The 16,130-nt window shown below is 41.1% G+C and overlaps 1 long non-coding RNA gene across 1 annotated transcript; it reads right to left on the reverse strand.

The window, feature by feature from the left end:
• Positions 1-4,526: 4,526 nt before the first annotated feature.
• On the reverse strand, positions 4,527-15,715 carry LOC117064405. Its single transcript, XR_004429440.1, has 3 exons — positions 15,518-15,715; positions 7,536-7,600; positions 4,527-4,745 (listed from the first exon to the last, which is right to left on the reverse strand). It is a non-coding gene; the product is annotated as an uncharacterized LOC117064405 (long non-coding RNA).
• Positions 15,716-16,130: the final 415 nt, after the last annotated feature.

The following is a 16,130-nucleotide window of genomic DNA, read 5'->3' on the forward strand; positions in this document are numbered from 1 at the left end:
CTCCCCATCCCTCATTCCAACTGAAGAAAAGGGAGTTTCTGTCCTAGGGGAGCGAGCACAGGCATATCTATGCAGTGGGCACACGGCCCAGGTTGGGGGAAGGCCCTCGGATACATGCTGGTTTCACCAGCTGTCTGTGGGTTGGGTTTGGCCTGGACCCCTGTACCCCAGGAGGCCGGTAGCCCCCTGCATGGGACAGGACTAGGAGGTGGGTGGGAGGGCTGAGCTTTGAGGGAAGCCATTATTTGGCCTCATGGGAAGTGGTGCAGGTGGTTGTTGGTGGCTCAGTTTTGCAGGACCTGGGTGATCACCCAAGGAGTGAAAATTGCCTTTTTATGAGAAATTGCCAAAACTGATGCAAGCTCATCAGTTGAAAAGGTGAGTAATGTGGACAGCCGGCTTCACCTGCCCCTTCCCCACAAGCAACTGGTGTTCAGAGGTGGATTTGGTTCCTTCCCAGCCTTTCCCCTTTGCATGTAGCTGTGTGCACGTAATTTGTGTGTACACACACGTTCCCCGGAGGGGTTACTTTTATTTTTTCATTTGGGGGGATAACTAGTGAGGCAGCCTGACACTTGCTTATCCTGTCTTTTAAGTGTGGAGTCCTCTATGGAGTGGGCATCAGGGACTTACTAGCTGACCTCTGCCAGCTGTTTGGCTGCCCCAGCTTCTGCCCTTCACAGACATGCTAGCCACCTGGTGTGACATTCAGTGGCCTTGTTTGCAGCTAGTATGATGAGACAAGTGGATCAGAGAAAAACTGAGAAAGCACACAATATGCAGAGGGAAAGGAATAATGACCATGTGTGTACTGTTCTGCTAAAGTCCACATCACATGACTGAGATGACAAACATTTTTTCACCTAACATTTGGGCCCCGAGACAGGGCATTTATGTTTTACTTTTTATTTATAACAGAGTTAGAAGAAATACTACCAGGCTTTCTTTTCTGTTTTCCCCAACTCCTACTTTACCCCTCAAGTTTACCTACCTCAGAGAGAAAGCGGAGCTCACCTGGTTAATGAAAGCCTGAAAAGATTTCAGCCAGGTCACTGTGTAAAGGTCATACTGCTTCTGTCTCCTTGTGTGTCATTTGCTCAGCTCAAGTATTTCGTAGCTCCCTGTATACACTTGCTGTATTACCCTCCTAGCCTGCTTTCTTGGTTTGATACATGCCTGAGAGCATGTGGGAGCACTTAAGGTCTAGGGTCATGGGAAGACTGGTCTGCCACCCCAGCTCATCTCTCCAGCTCAGCCTGCATGCATGCCTTCCTCCATCTGATTCCAGAGTAGGGGATGGGAGGTCTCACACTGACCTCAATCTCAGCCTGCATGCATGCCTTCCTCCATCTGATTCCAGAACAGGGGGTGGGAGGTCTCACACTGACCTCAAGTTTATGGACCTCTGCTTTCCCATATCTACAACTTTTTACACCTCTGCTTTATCCATATCCACAACTTCTTTATCATCCTAAACTGAAACACCATACCCATAAATAAGTCTTTGACTAGAAGACTGATGCATTTGACTCTAAAAAATTAAAACTTTATAGGCGAGAAAAATGCCTCAAAGTCAAAAGTCAACAGACTGGGGAAATAGATCTGCAACATACATGACACACAAAAAGCTAATTTGGGTTTATATATATATGTATATATGTGTGTGTACATATATATGTGTGTGTATATATATCCTAAATTATTAAAAGACCAACAGCCAAATTGAAAAATGGACAAGGGATGTAAAGAAACAGTTCAAAGAAATATGTAGATTTTTAAATATTTGCTAATTTTTTTACTGTGGTAAAATATGTATAACAGAAAATTTAAGTACGTTAAAATATGTATAACAGAAAATTAAATACGTTGTTGTGCAACTATCACCACTATCCATTCCAAACCTGTCATCACCCCAAAGTGAAACTCTGTATCCACAGAACAATAGCTCCCCTTTCCCTTCCCCACCGCCCCGTTCCCTGGAAACCACATCCTACTCTCTGTGTCTATGAATTTAACTGCTCTAGGTACGCTATAAAAGTGGAAAGCATAGAGTATTTGCATTTTTTGGTGTTAATCTTTTCAAGCTTTATGTTGCAGCATGTATTAGAATGCCTTTCCTTTTTAAGGCTGAATAATATATCATTGTGTGTATTGATCATATTTGCTCATCCATTCATCTGTACATGGACATTTGGGCTTTTTCTACCCTTTGGCTCTTGTGAATGCTGCTATAAACATGGGCGTGCAAATTCCCACTTTCAGTTTCTTGGCGTATATACCCAGATGTGGAATTACTAGATCATATGGTGATTACTGTTTTCCACAGTGGCTGTGGCATCTTACTTTCCCACCAGCAGTGTGCAGGAGTCCTGACTTCTCCACATCCAGCATTTGCTGTTTTCTGGGGCTTTGTTGTTTTGGTTTGCTAGTGGTGGTTTTTTTGATGGCAGCTACACTTATGTGTCAGCTGGTATTGCGTTGTGGCTTGGATTTACATTTTTCTCATGATTAGTGATGCTGCGCAGTTTATACTGTGCTGACTGGTCATTTATATATCTTCTTTAAAGAAATGTGTATTTTAAAACCTTTGCTCGTGTTTAAATTTGATTGTTTTGTTGTTGTTGTTTATGAGGTCTTCATATAGCCTGGTTATTACTTATCAAATATATAATGTGTGGATATTTTCTTCCCTTCGTGAATTTATTTTCAACCTATTGATTGTATTCAGATACAGAAATAAAAGCTTTTCACTTTGATGAAGTTCTTTTTATGTATTTTTGTTGTTGTTGTCTGTGCTTTCACTGTCATATCCAGGAAATTATTGCCAGATTCTACGTTATGAAACATATTTCCCTGTGTTTTCTTCTAAGGGTTTTATAGTTTTAGCTCTTACAATTAGATGTTTGGTCCATTTTAAATTAAGTTTTTTTATATAGTGTAAAGTAAGGGTCCAGCTTTATTGGTTTCCATGTAAATATTCATTTTTAACACCATTAAAAAATATATTGTCCTTTCCCCCATTGAATAGTTTTGACTCCCTTGTTAAAAATCATGACCATATTTTTTGGTTCTTTTTTTCTATTGCATTGGTCTTTATGCTGGTACAACATCATTTTGGGTACTGATGTATTACAGTAAGTTTGAAACCAGGAGGTGTTAGTCCTCTAACATTGTTAGTTTTAAGATTGATTTGGCTACTTGGGTTTTTTTTGAGATTTCATCTGATTTTTAGAATAGGTTTTTCTATTTTTTCAAATATTGGAATTTTTTTTTTTTTTTTTTTTGAGACGGAGTCTCGCTCTGTCGCCGGGGCTGGAGTGCAGTGGCCGGATCTCAGCTCACTGCAAGCTCCGCCTCCCGGGTTCACGCCATTCTCCTGCCTCAGCCTCCCGAGTAGCTGGGACTACAGACGCCCGCCACCTCGCCCGGCTAGTTTTTTGTATTTCTTAGTAGAGACGGGGTTTCACAGTGTTCGCCAGGATGGTCTCGATCTCCTGACCTCGTGATCCGCCCATCTCGGCCTCCCAAAGTGCTGGGATTACAGGCTTGAGCCACCGCGCCCGGCCAAATATTGGAATTTTTATAGTGATTTTATTGAATCTGTTGATGACTATAGATAACAATGGCATCTTGACAAGGTTTTGTCTTCCAATCCATAAACACATGATGTCTTTTCATTTATTTATGTCATCTTAATACTTTTCTGCAATGTTTATAGTTTTTGCTATGCAAGTTTTTCATTTCTTGGTTAAGTTGGTTTCTAAGTATTTTATTTTTTGATGCTATCATAAATGATACTGTTGTCTTGATTTCTTCTTCAGATAGTTTGTTATTGTAGAAATACAACTGATTTTTGTCTGTTGATTTTGTATTCTATAGTTTTGCTGAATGTTATTTATTGCATCTGATAGTTTATCTCACAGAAACGAAAAGATTTTTAATATATAAGATTATGTCATCTGCGAACAGAAAATTTTACTTTTTTAAAAATCGGAATATCTTTTATTATTTTACTTGCCTTATTGTTTTAGCTAACCAGAACCTTCAGTACTATAAGAAGTAGTAAAAGCAGGCATCCTTGTTTTTGCTCTTAGGGTAAAAGCTTTCAGTCTTTCATTATAATATTAGCTGTGTTCGCTGGGTGTTTTTTTTTAATATAACATGTTAAGGTGTTTTATTCCTTTTTATAGTTTATTAAGTATATTTTATCATGCATGTGGGTTAAATTTTGACAAATGCTTTTTCTTTAAGATACACATGAGGGTTTTTTCTTCTTTATGTTAACGTGATATTACACTGATTCTCACGTGTTGGAACATATTTTTATTTCAGGAGTCAATTATACTCATTCATAGTGTATAATCCTTTTAATGTACAGCTAAATTTGAATTGCTGGTATTTTGTTGAGGATTTTTGCATCAGCATTTGTAAGGGATGTTTGTTTGTAGTTTTCTTATGGTGTCTTTGTCTGGCTTGGTGTCAGGGTAATACTAGCCTCAGAATAAGTTAGAAAATGTTACCTCCTCTTCAATGTGGCAGTGCCTGGGATAGGTGCTCAGTTACTGAATGGCCACAGCCCGTGTCTTCTTTCTGTAGTATGTGTCTCATTCAGAGGCTCAGCTGCTGACACAGGCCGAACTTGGACACAAAGTTCTTCCTCACCAGTCTGTTTCAAAGGACCTTGACCATGCCCCAGCACACTTTGACCCTTTCGGTATTGATTTTCAACTGCGGGTTTTCTACTCCTTGAAAGCATAACAAACAAAAGAAACTCTTTTTCAGTGAATTCTGAAACATAATTACCTTACCAGTCATGCCAGATGAATCTCATTAAGCTCTTTTGTTTAAGTTAATGCTAATTCATAAGAGAAAGTATCCTAAATTCTGACTTTAACAAATAGGAAAGATCAAGGACTTGTCTAATTCAACTCACAAAATTGAGCCACATTTCACCTCCACTTGTTCAGCTAACTGGAAGCTTCGGTGCCTTTTTTCAAATGGCATGGGCTCACTTTGTGTGTGTCACATTTAGGTAATTCCAGCAATATTTCAAAATTTATCACTGTATTTGTTATGGTGCTCCATGGTCAGTGACCTTTGACGTTATTGCTGTGTTCTGGGCACCATGAGCCGCATCCATGTACGATGGCATGCTTAACTGACACATGTTGTATGGACTCTAACTGCCTCCCCAACTGGCTGTTTCCCCATCTCTCTTCCTCTCCTTGGGCCTCCCTATTTTCTGAGACTCAACAATATGAAAATTAGGCCAATTAATAATCCTACAAGCCAATTAATAATCCTACGGTGGCCTGTACCTGTTCCTGTAAAAGGAAGAGTCTCATGCATTTCTCACTTAAAATCTAACGCTAGAAATGATGAAGCTTAGTGAGGAAGGCATGTCAAAAGATGAGACGGGCTGAAAGCTAGGCCTCTTGAACAAAACAGAGAGCCAAATTGTGAACGCAAAGGCCAAGTTCTTGAAGGACGTTAATCCAGTGAGCACACTGTGGTAAGAAAGTGAAACAGTGTTGTTGTTGGTATGGAGAATTTAATGGTCCGGATAGAAGGCCCAACCAGCCAGAATAATCCTTTACGCCAAATCCTAATTCAGAGGAAGACCTTGACTCTCTTCAGTTCTATAAAGGCTGAGAGAAGTGTGGAAGCTGCAAAAGAAACATTTGAAGCTAGCAGAGGTTGGTTCATGAGGTTTAAGGAAAGAAGCCCTCTTCATAGCATAAGAGTGCAAGGTGAAGTGGGAAGTGTGATGGAGAAGCTGCAGCAAGTTACTCAGAAGATCTAGCTCAGATCATTGATAAAGGTAGCCACACTACACAATCGATTTTCAGTGTAGATGAATCAGCCTTCTGCCGGAAATGCATGTTATCTAGGACTTTCACGGTTAGAGAGAAGAAGTCAGTGCCTGGCTTCAAAGCTTCAAAGGACAGGCTAAGTCTCATGACAGGTTAATGCATCTGGCGACTTTAAGTTAAAGCCAATTTGCCCTTACGATTCCGAAAATTCCAGGGCCCTTAAAACTTATGCTAAACCTACTCTGCCTGTGCCCTACAAATGGAACAACAAAGCCTGAATGACAGCACATCTATTTATACTATGGTTTACTCAATATTTTAGCTCACTGTTGATACCTACTGCTCAGAGAAAAAGATTTCTTTCAAAATGTTAGTACTCCTTGACACCTAAGAGCTCTGATGGAGACATACAAGGAAATCAACTTTGTGTCCATGCTTACTAATACAAGGTCATTCTGCAGCTCAGGGGTGAAGGAGTCATTTCAACTTCCAAGTCTTATTATTTAAGAAATACATTTCATAGGATTGTCACTGTCATCATGATTCCTCTGATGGATTTGGGCAAAGTAAACTAAAAACCTTATGGAAGGGACTTACCATTCTAGATGCCATTGAGAACATTCATGATTCATGGGAGGGGTCAAAATATCAACATTAACAAGAGTTTGGAAGAGGTTGATTAAAATCGTCATGAATAACTTTAAGCAGTTCAAGACTTCAGTGGAAGAAATAACTGCAGATGTGGTAGAAAGAGCAAAAGAACTAGAATTAGAAGGGGAGCCTGAAGATGTGACTGAATTGCTGCATCTCATGACCAAACTTGATGAAATGAGGACTTGCTTTTTATGGATGAGAAAAAAAAGTGGGTTTTCTCTTTGTTGTTGTTGTTGCTTTGTTGTGTTTTGGGGGGATGAAATCTCCTCCTAGTGAAGATACTATGAACATTATTGAAACGACAATAAAGGATTTGGAATATTCAATAAACTTAGTTGATAAAGAAGCAGCAGGCTTTGAGAGGACTGACTCTATTTTGAAAGAAGTTTTACTGTGGGTAAAATGCTATCAAACAGCATCACATGTCACAGAGAAATTTTTCATGATAGGAAGAGTCAATTGATGTGGCAAACTTCACTGCTGTCTTATTTTAAGAAATTGCTGGCCAGGCGCGGTGGCTTATGCCTATAATCCCAGAAATTTGGGAGGCTGAGGACGGTGGATCACCTGAGGTCGGGAGTTTGAGACCAGCCTGGCCGACATGGTGAAACCCCGTCTCTACTAAAAATATAAAAATTAGCCAGGCATGGTGTTGGGGCCTATAATCCCAGCTACTTGGGAGGCTGAGGCAAGAGAAATCACTTGAACCCCGGAGGCAGAGGTTGCAGTGAGCCAAGATCCTGCCACTGCACTCCAGCCTGGGCAACAGACTGAGACTCCATCTCAGAAAAAAAAGAAAAAGAAATTGCCACAGCCACCCCAACCTTCAGTACCCAGCACCCTGATCTGTTGGCAGCAATCAACAGAGAGACAGGACCCCATCACCAAAAAGATTATAACTTGCTGAAGTCTCAGATGATCAGTAGCATTTTTATCGATAAATTATTTTAAATTAAGGCATGTACATTGGCGTTTATAGACATATTGAAATTGTACCCTTAATAGACCATAATATAGTGTTAACATGACTTTCATGCATTGCAAAACCAAAACATTTGTGTGACTCACTTTATTGCAATGTTTGCTTTATTTCGGTAGTCTGGAACTGAACTCGCAATATTTCCAAGCTGTGCCTGTAAATAGGACAGAGATATAGTGAGTCATTAATGGTCAAGAAATCTGATGATAGTAAACTAGCCTCAAGATTGAGGAAAAACTTTCCAGAAGAATTTGGGACCGTTATGGTCCTCACTCATGCGTGCAATACTAACCTGCATGCCTACTTATGCCAAGAACTATCTTAAGAGATAGAGATGCACCAATGAACAAAACAGTCTCTGCTCTCATGGAGCTTGCACAGGACAGAGTGGGAGTGGCAGCAACCAGTGAAGAAATCTGGAAGTGTGTATACATGATAGGTCAGATGGTAAGAAGTGCTTTAAAGAAGAACAAAGTAGAATAAGAAAATAGAGAGTGAGAAGGTGCCATTTGAAGTTAAATGGTCAGAAAAGAGCCTTCTTATGACAGGGTAATAATGAAGCAAAGGCCTGGATAAGAGAGGTAAGCCATGCTGCTACCTGAAGAGAAAGCATTCCAGGCAAAGGGGACCACACATGCAGAGGCCCTGGGGCAGAAGCACATCTGCCTGGTTTCTCTGAAGATTGCAATAATAGAGGGGAGCCTGATGGGAATAGAGATCAGAGAAGTGTCAGGGGACAAGATGGTTTAAGACCTTCCTAGCCATGGAAGGTTTTTTTCTTTTTGAGACGGAGTCTCGCTCTGTTGCCCAGACTGGAGAGCAGTGGCGCCACCTCGGCTCACTGCAAGCTCCGCCTGCCATGGAAGGTTTTAAGCAGATGGAAAACATTATTTGCCTTACGCTTTAAAACACTTACTCTGGATCACCTGAGGTCAGGAGTTCGTGACCAGCCTGGCCAACATGGCGAAACCCCATCTCTATTAAAAATACAAAAATTATCTGGGCTTGATGGTGCATGCCTGTCGTCCCAGCTACTCGGGAGGCTGAGGCAGGAGAATTGCGTGAACGCAGGAGATAGAGGTTGCAGTGAGCCCAGATCGCGCCACTGCACTCCAGCCTGGGTGACAGAGGAGACTCTGTCTCAAAATAAATAAATAAATAAATAAAGACTTACTCTGGTTGCTCAGTGAAGAACAAAGTGCAGGGAGCAAGAAAGAGTAAGTGGGAGAGAAGTCAGGAGGCTATTTTGATAATCCTTGAAAGCAGTGATGTAAAGTGAAGCAAGGTGCACACAATGGTTGTGGCAAGGGGAGCTCAGATTCTGAACACAGTCCAACAGTGTATGCTGATAGGAGGTGTCAGAGACAAAGAGGGTCAGGGCAAGTGTCCTGGCCTAACAGCTGGTACGCTGGAGGCGCTATTTACTGAGACGGAGAAGACTGAGGAGTGTTGGGCCCAGGGGTTGAAGGTGGAGGAGCAAGAATTTCCTTATGGATGTGTGATAGTTAGTTGTCTGTTAATCTTCCAAGTGGTGATCATTAGCAGTTAATTAGATATGAGCCTAAATTTTAGAGGAGAGGTAGGAGCTGGAAATATGTGCTCATCGACCGTGCACACGTACGTGGAATTTAATGCCATCGGGCTTCCTGAGATCACAGAGGCATGAGCGCACCTAGAAAAACGGTTGAGAACTGAGACCCAGGATACTCCCTTGTTAAAAGGTAAATGTTCCTTTTACATTTTGAATTTACAGAAATGATGACACAGTAGCCAGCTGCTGAAACTCTGCTCAGTTCAGAGTAAAACAAAATTTTATCGAATCACCAAATGCCATTTAAAATTCAGAATACTTGCAGACATCCCAAATATCTTAATAAAGATGAAAGCTAAGTTCAGATTGGTGGCCTAGACTCTGCCTTCCCTGATCGTCTATTCAAAAATAACAATAATGATAATAAGAAGAAGAAAATATTTATGGATCACTAGATAATGCAATACACTCAAAGGCAGATTCATTTCTTTTCTACTATACCACTGTAACTATCAGTCTATAAAATAGTTTTATTAGAAAGGCACAGTCACCCTCAAGCCAACAGCAGCTTATAAATACAGGGCAAGGAGCCTGGTGTGGGGAGGCTGAGAAATAATTGAGAGAACAAGTAGATATGAAGCTAACAAATAATACTGTCAACCAGAATTAGGCAGATAGGCCAGAGGCTACACAAGTGGCAGGTCAGGACAGGTAGACAGAAGCCAGGAGTGAGAGGCGGGAGGTCCAAAGTGCAATAAAACACTCAAGCACCAGTCAATCCGTGGGAGCTGACAGCGGGAGGGGCATCCAGGTAGAGGAGAGGGAATGGAGGTGTGAACAGGAGGCAGGAGGGCACAAGCTATTTGATACGTTTGGAGAGTGAGGTGCTTTTTTGAGGCTAAGAAAATAACTGGAAGCCAGAATCTGGAGGACTGGGTAGACCATGTTAAACAGCAAGCACCCGATTCTGCACGTGTTGGAAGCCAGTGCAGGGCTTCTAAGCAAGGCAGCGACATGATCACACTGCATTTTAGAAAGGGTATAAATTAGGCATGGCCACAGGCAGGAAGACCTGAGGGATATCTTACAGTCAGGGATAAGGGTCTAAACAACAAGGTGGCCATGAACATGCAAAGAAAGAAGACTGAAGAGACTTTAGAAGGCAGGCTCCACGGGACCTGAGTGAAGGGGTTTGGGAGACTCATAGCTTTCTACTGTGAAGTCAAGGATACCAGAAACTATTGGAATAAAAGAAACAGTCCTAGGGCTGGGGGTAGGTGGATGAATGTGGTTCCATTTTGAACAGGAGGAGAAAATTCAGGTAATTCATTTTGACTGATAAAGCAAAATAATTTGAAGCTGAACATTATAGAAGCAACAACAATTTGTATGATTCTGGGGTGTAGGAAACAGGCCCATGAAAGCACAGTATTTCCTGTTTCTCTTCTGATTCAATAAATAATAAGAATATTTTCTGTTAAGGTTTTTGATAACCTGTTGTTTCAATTAGTCAAAAGGAGACAAGATAAATTTGAACTTAAAAGCACAGGAAAATCAGTTGTCTTTTTAGAAAAAGTGACTCAGTATTTCCTATGGTCTTAAATCATCCTTCAAATAATGGGCTATGAGACAAATGAGATCCTACTTAATTATCTAGCCTTTTCCCTGATAGATTAAAAACTATACCAAAATCTTACTATACTGCAAAGACACTAATTCACTCAATTGAGAATCTACAACATATAAACATATAAATCAAGAGAATTTTAAAAACAATCGTTGTGTTCAACATGGGAAGATTATTCCAAAATTTTCTACATATTTTAGAACAATTTCACAGTTAAAAACCCTGTACTTTATAAAATCATTATCCAGTATTTAATAAAGTATATCTGTAACAATATCGACATTGGAATTTAACAGTTTGCAAGGCACTTTTGATACATCACATTTAAAGGAAGGCAGCAATGAGTTCAGTACATTCACGCAGATTAGAAAACAGTAGTTTTTGAAGATTGCATTTGTTCATGTAAGTCCAAAAGTTTGAACTATTTCCTACCCCTCCTATAGGTTTAAGCCTATTCATTGTTATTCATTGTGATTTGGTCTTTAAATAAATCATGAAGGTACAGCACACCCCATGAAAGCACTGAGGTGCCGCAAGGCTGCAACGCCAGAGGCTGCGGGTTGTAATTTAGTTCAATCACGCATTTGTTATGAGAACTCTGACAAGCTTCAGCTCTAAAGTAAGCTTGGAAACACAAAGAAACTGTGAAAAATACTACACACGCACACGCACACACACACACACACACAATCACTCCTCTCTTTTCAGCCTGGCATAGAAGATGTAAGTGTACCAACAAATGATCTCCAACGAGCAGATGAAACAGAAAATTCAAACAAATGCCTGGGTAGGAGTTGTAACTTCGGCAAACTGCCTCTCAGATCTGCCTCGTAAACCCATACTTATTTTTCACAACTAACTCACATAGCACCTCCTCGGTGACACCTTTCATTTTCTGCCCACCAGATATACCTGCTGACCCAGTGTATCCTCTCGCCCAGAACGCAGGGCATCTTTTACAGGGGGCTGTATCTACAGGGGGCTCTATGCTTTGACAGGAACTGAGGACCTACAGGCAGCAGTTTTTCAATTCATGTTTGTGACTCTCATTACAATTTCCTGCCTCAGGCACCCAGCAGGTGGTAATAAATGCTGATTGAACACTAAAACCTTGGGATGCTACATAATTATTCTAAAGGATAGTCATTTTTAAAAACATTTCGGAAGTTCTTTTGAAACTGACTTTTTAGATTATGAAAATATCTCAGTGGTAAGTCTTTGGTTTTCCAAGTTCGATCTTATTTGATGTTAGAAACTGTCCAAGCTGAGCGTGTATCTCTGTGCCTTTTGTTCTCTCTCCCCTAATGCCAAGGAAGGGTTTCTTCTACTTACTAGGCCAAATGTTCCACAAATGAATGTTAATGAATGAACAAATTAATAAATGACATGAATGGGAGATCAAACTGCATAAAAGCATATTTATTCAAAAATGAGAGGTGACGATTGCTAACATGTCATAACTAGACTCTGTCCCGACCTCGGCAAGCCACAACTTTGACAATAAAGAGGAAAGAGGATCAAGCCCTAAATACCACAGGTGCACTAAGACCTTCTCGAACATGCCCGAAGAAGACGCCCTCGCAGAGGAGAGATGATGATGCACAGGCCTGCTCAGAGATGCCTGAGAATTTGACTGGGACGGAAGGGATGAAACGAGGTTTGAAAGGAAGTAGAAATTGTTAAACTCCTGACCAGGAGATAACTGCCGTCCTTCTCTTATATCTGCCCCTACTTTGGGCTCCAAATAACTCAGAACTAAAGTGCCTTGAGCAGAGGCTCTGGTGACTGCCCAAAAGTGGCCTTCATGGGCACCACTTCCCACTCTGCTGCCCTGCCTCGCTTTCCCCCTAGCCCTAACCGGATGGATGACAGATGTCATTCCCTGGTTCCCTAACACTCAATTCTAGCCCCTCAGTTTTCTAGCAAGCATCCAGCTTCGCTGTGTCTAGCGAAGACCTCAGAAGTACAGTGTGGCGGAAATTCAGAGGCAGGGAGGAGAGAAGGAAGGAAAGAAGACCCTGAGCTGGATCCATACACATCGTCGCAATTCACCCACACCACAGTCCTGTAAGGTATGTGCCACTGTACTCAGAAAACTGAGGCTCAAAGAGATTGAGCAACTTATCTAAGACCTCGCAGGTCCTGAGAGCAGAGCCTGGATTCCAAACACCTGGGAGACTCTGAAATCCATGTTAGCTCTTCTACACATGAGCCCAAAATGCAGCTGTACACCAGCAAGGCTGACTTCCTCTTGAGGCTTATCACTAACTCTGAATAGAAGAATCCTCAAAGTGCTTTATAAGCAGTAGCAGCATCATGGGAATAAGTGACAAGTTCCCAGCATTACTGCTGTAAATGCACTTGAACTTTTTCTCCATACATGGAGTCAAGAATAAGGAAAAAGGATCTAAAGGGGAAGGAGAGAAGTAAAATGGGACTGAGCCTTACACTTGTTGACCAGAACAGATAATGTTGGGATTTTCCTTACTTTTTTCCAGATAAATCCAATAAAGACGTCTGTTCCTGTTACCTAAAACCAACTCAAAAAGTTTGCTCCCCCCCCAGCTTGAGCGGCTTTGTATAGAGCCCACAATTGAACATTGGTTCCTATGGCAAAGATTCATTTCAAGGCTTTTATAGTATTATTCAAAGCAAGTTTGATTTCAGCCTTGGCAACCGTGGGCAGAATGTCAGCAGTGCTCCCCGTATTAGTTATTGGAGGGAAAACGCTGTGAAACTCTAAAGGCCTTGATTATTGGGCCAGTGAAACATTATGCCCTGATCAGATGGAGCAAAGCTTCGGCAGGGTTAGTGAGCCACCTTCCGAGGGTACCAGTGAAGCTTTCGCCTGCTGTTTCAGATAAATGACTTTCATTTCACTGTTGGCTTGTGCTTGATAAGGTTATTAGATTGATTCCAGTTGTTTGCAATGCCCTGAAGGCCTTAAAGGCAAATAATGTGGTAGCATCCAGTGTCCTCCTAATACACTATTACTTTTCTAAGGAAGGTTCTTGTCATAATACCCTGGAGATCAACAGAAAATATTCCACTTCTTATCATATATTAATTTTGCTCTGGAATAAATAAATGTAACTCCCAGAATGCTAGTGAGGATGTTACACTGATGTTTATTTGTGTGTCTTAATCTGTAGATAAACACCAGGGTCTCTTTAATTCATGATTCCAAGTTTTTGGCCACAGCAGTACAAGTATCAAAACATCTATTCTCAATTCGGAGTTGAGATTTCTAATAAGAATTCTATTTTCTCCATAATCAAAAAATAGCATCAGGAAAAGTCAACATCTAAAAATACAGATCATTGAAAAGTAGATCCTTCTGCCCTTAACAGAAACAAACTATAAAATCTGAAGTTAAAATTATTCCTTGTACCAGCCTCCTAATTTACCCGGAGTTAACAGAAAAGTTATAGCAGTGCATGAAGCTCTGAGGCTTTGATGGGTGTAGACACAGACATCCAGACCCGTCATTTCACACTGGGTGGAATACCAGTCATGGAAATCCCACAGGGAAAAATCATTTCTGAAGGTATCTGGTCTTATGGATTATAAAATTAAACTTTCTTATCATTGAACCTAAACCAAAATAAGCTTCCTATATAAAGGTTTCTTTTTTTTATTTTATAAATTTTTTTATTATACTTCAAGTTCTAGGGAGATATACCTAATGTAAATGCCGAGTTAACGGGCGCAGCACACCAACATGGCACATGTATACATACGTAACAAACCTGCACGTTGTGCACAAGAAAGTTTCTTTCAAGAGTTAAGACTGCCTCCTGTCATCCCCCTTAATACACACACACACACAGAGAGAGAGAGAGAGATAAAGAGAGAGAGAGAGAATTGAGAGCGTAAGTCCTTTTCTCCCTTAGACTGATTTTTTTTTTACTGTTATTTTCAGCCACTTTGTTAATGGTGGGGTTAAAGGGCAGGACAGACGTAACATCCATTTCACATACATGTTGCAACATCAGAGATGCTGGCTTTCATTAAAAACACCAGATCTAAGTTCCTTCTAAAATATATTTTAAAAAATCAGTACACTTGGCACTCTGGAAATGCTGAGATTTTATCAAGAATGCTGGTTATTGGTTCTGAGTCAACTGAATATTATCTTCACTATAAACTATGATTTTCTGGTCTGGTCACTGTTCCTATCTTACCTGTACATATTCAAAGTGAGTGATTTCTCATGTTTAGCAAATTGTTCTTTAGGTAATTTGTTCTTTAGGTTTTTTGTACAAAAGTACAAAATAGTTTCCACAGCAAACTTTCCGGTATTTGTTATTTTGAAGCTACATATTTTGGAGTAAACTTGGGTTTTGTGGCCATGTCAGGCTTAAGCAAGATAGCAAATGTATAAATTGAGTTCGCTAATCATAATCTCAATATATGAATTCTTACTAATTAAAATACTTTGCACCAGCAAAAAAAATTTTCACATATGTGTTTAGGAGGTAAATAACTGTATACAAAAATAAGTGCAGTTTCCGCTCCTTTCTTCAGTGACTAGAAAACTTCCATACTTTTAAAATAATCAAATAATAATTTTAGAGAGCAACAGCCCTCAGCTCTTTGCTGGTGCTTATCATACTCCTTTCTTCCCTCCACTCTTAGCTCTGCTCGTTCCTTCTTGTCTGTGATGATAATAAGAGAATGTGGGTGGGTCGGCCCTTCTGTGTAGTTCCCCTTTCCACATTTCCCTTCCAAAAAGCCAGCCAAGCCACCAACCAAGAAACAGTGCAACAAAACACAGACGGCGAGTGGGAGCTTCACCTGAGATGACGTGGTTTTCGGGTCAGTCACAAAATGCTGCTTGGCTTCATAGTAGAAAGGCAACAATTCTTCAAAAATACCAAGAAGGTCACAACCCTGACAAGGTCTCTCATTACCTTCCTCCTCTCGTCTCTTTTTTCTCCACATTGTCTCCCATAGTCGGCAGCAAAACACACAAAACACACAGCAGACAGGACGGCCGGGCGCGCGGCTCCCGCCTGGAACCCCAGCACTGTGGGAGGCCGCGGCGGGCGGATGGCGAGGTCAGGAGATCGAGACCGTCCTGGCTAACACGGTGAAACCCCGTCTCTACTAAAAATTTTTTTAAAATGAGCCGGGCGCGGTGGCGGCGCCTGTGGTCGCAGCTGCTCGGGAGGCTGAGGCAGGAGAATGGCGGGAACGCGGGGGGCGGAGCTTGCAGGGAGCCAAGATGGCGCCGCTCACTCCAGCCTGAGCCACAGGGCAAGATTCCATCTCAAAAAAAAAAAAAAAAGAATGGTTTGAAAGCGATTGATGTTTGTAAATAAATCCACAACAGGATCCAAGCTGAAGAGGTGAACGCGTCAGCCTGATGGGACAGTTCTCAGCATGTGGAAACACAGGTAAAGTCTAGCCTATGTTACATTGAAAACAATGCCAGTGCATTCTTCCATGTTAAGGTTTTTTTTTAAAGCTAAAGTGTGTTCCTCGCTGTGCTGAGCACAAGCAAGTTTTAAGAGTTTTGAAAGT

The sequence above is a fragment of the Trachypithecus francoisi genome, unplaced genomic scaffold (genome assembly GCF_009764315.1).
Source record: "Trachypithecus francoisi isolate TF-2019V2 unplaced genomic scaffold, Tfra_2.0 Lachesis_group2, whole genome shotgun sequence".
In the NCBI taxonomy this organism is placed as follows: domain Eukaryota; kingdom Metazoa; phylum Chordata; class Mammalia; order Primates; family Cercopithecidae; genus Trachypithecus; species Trachypithecus francoisi.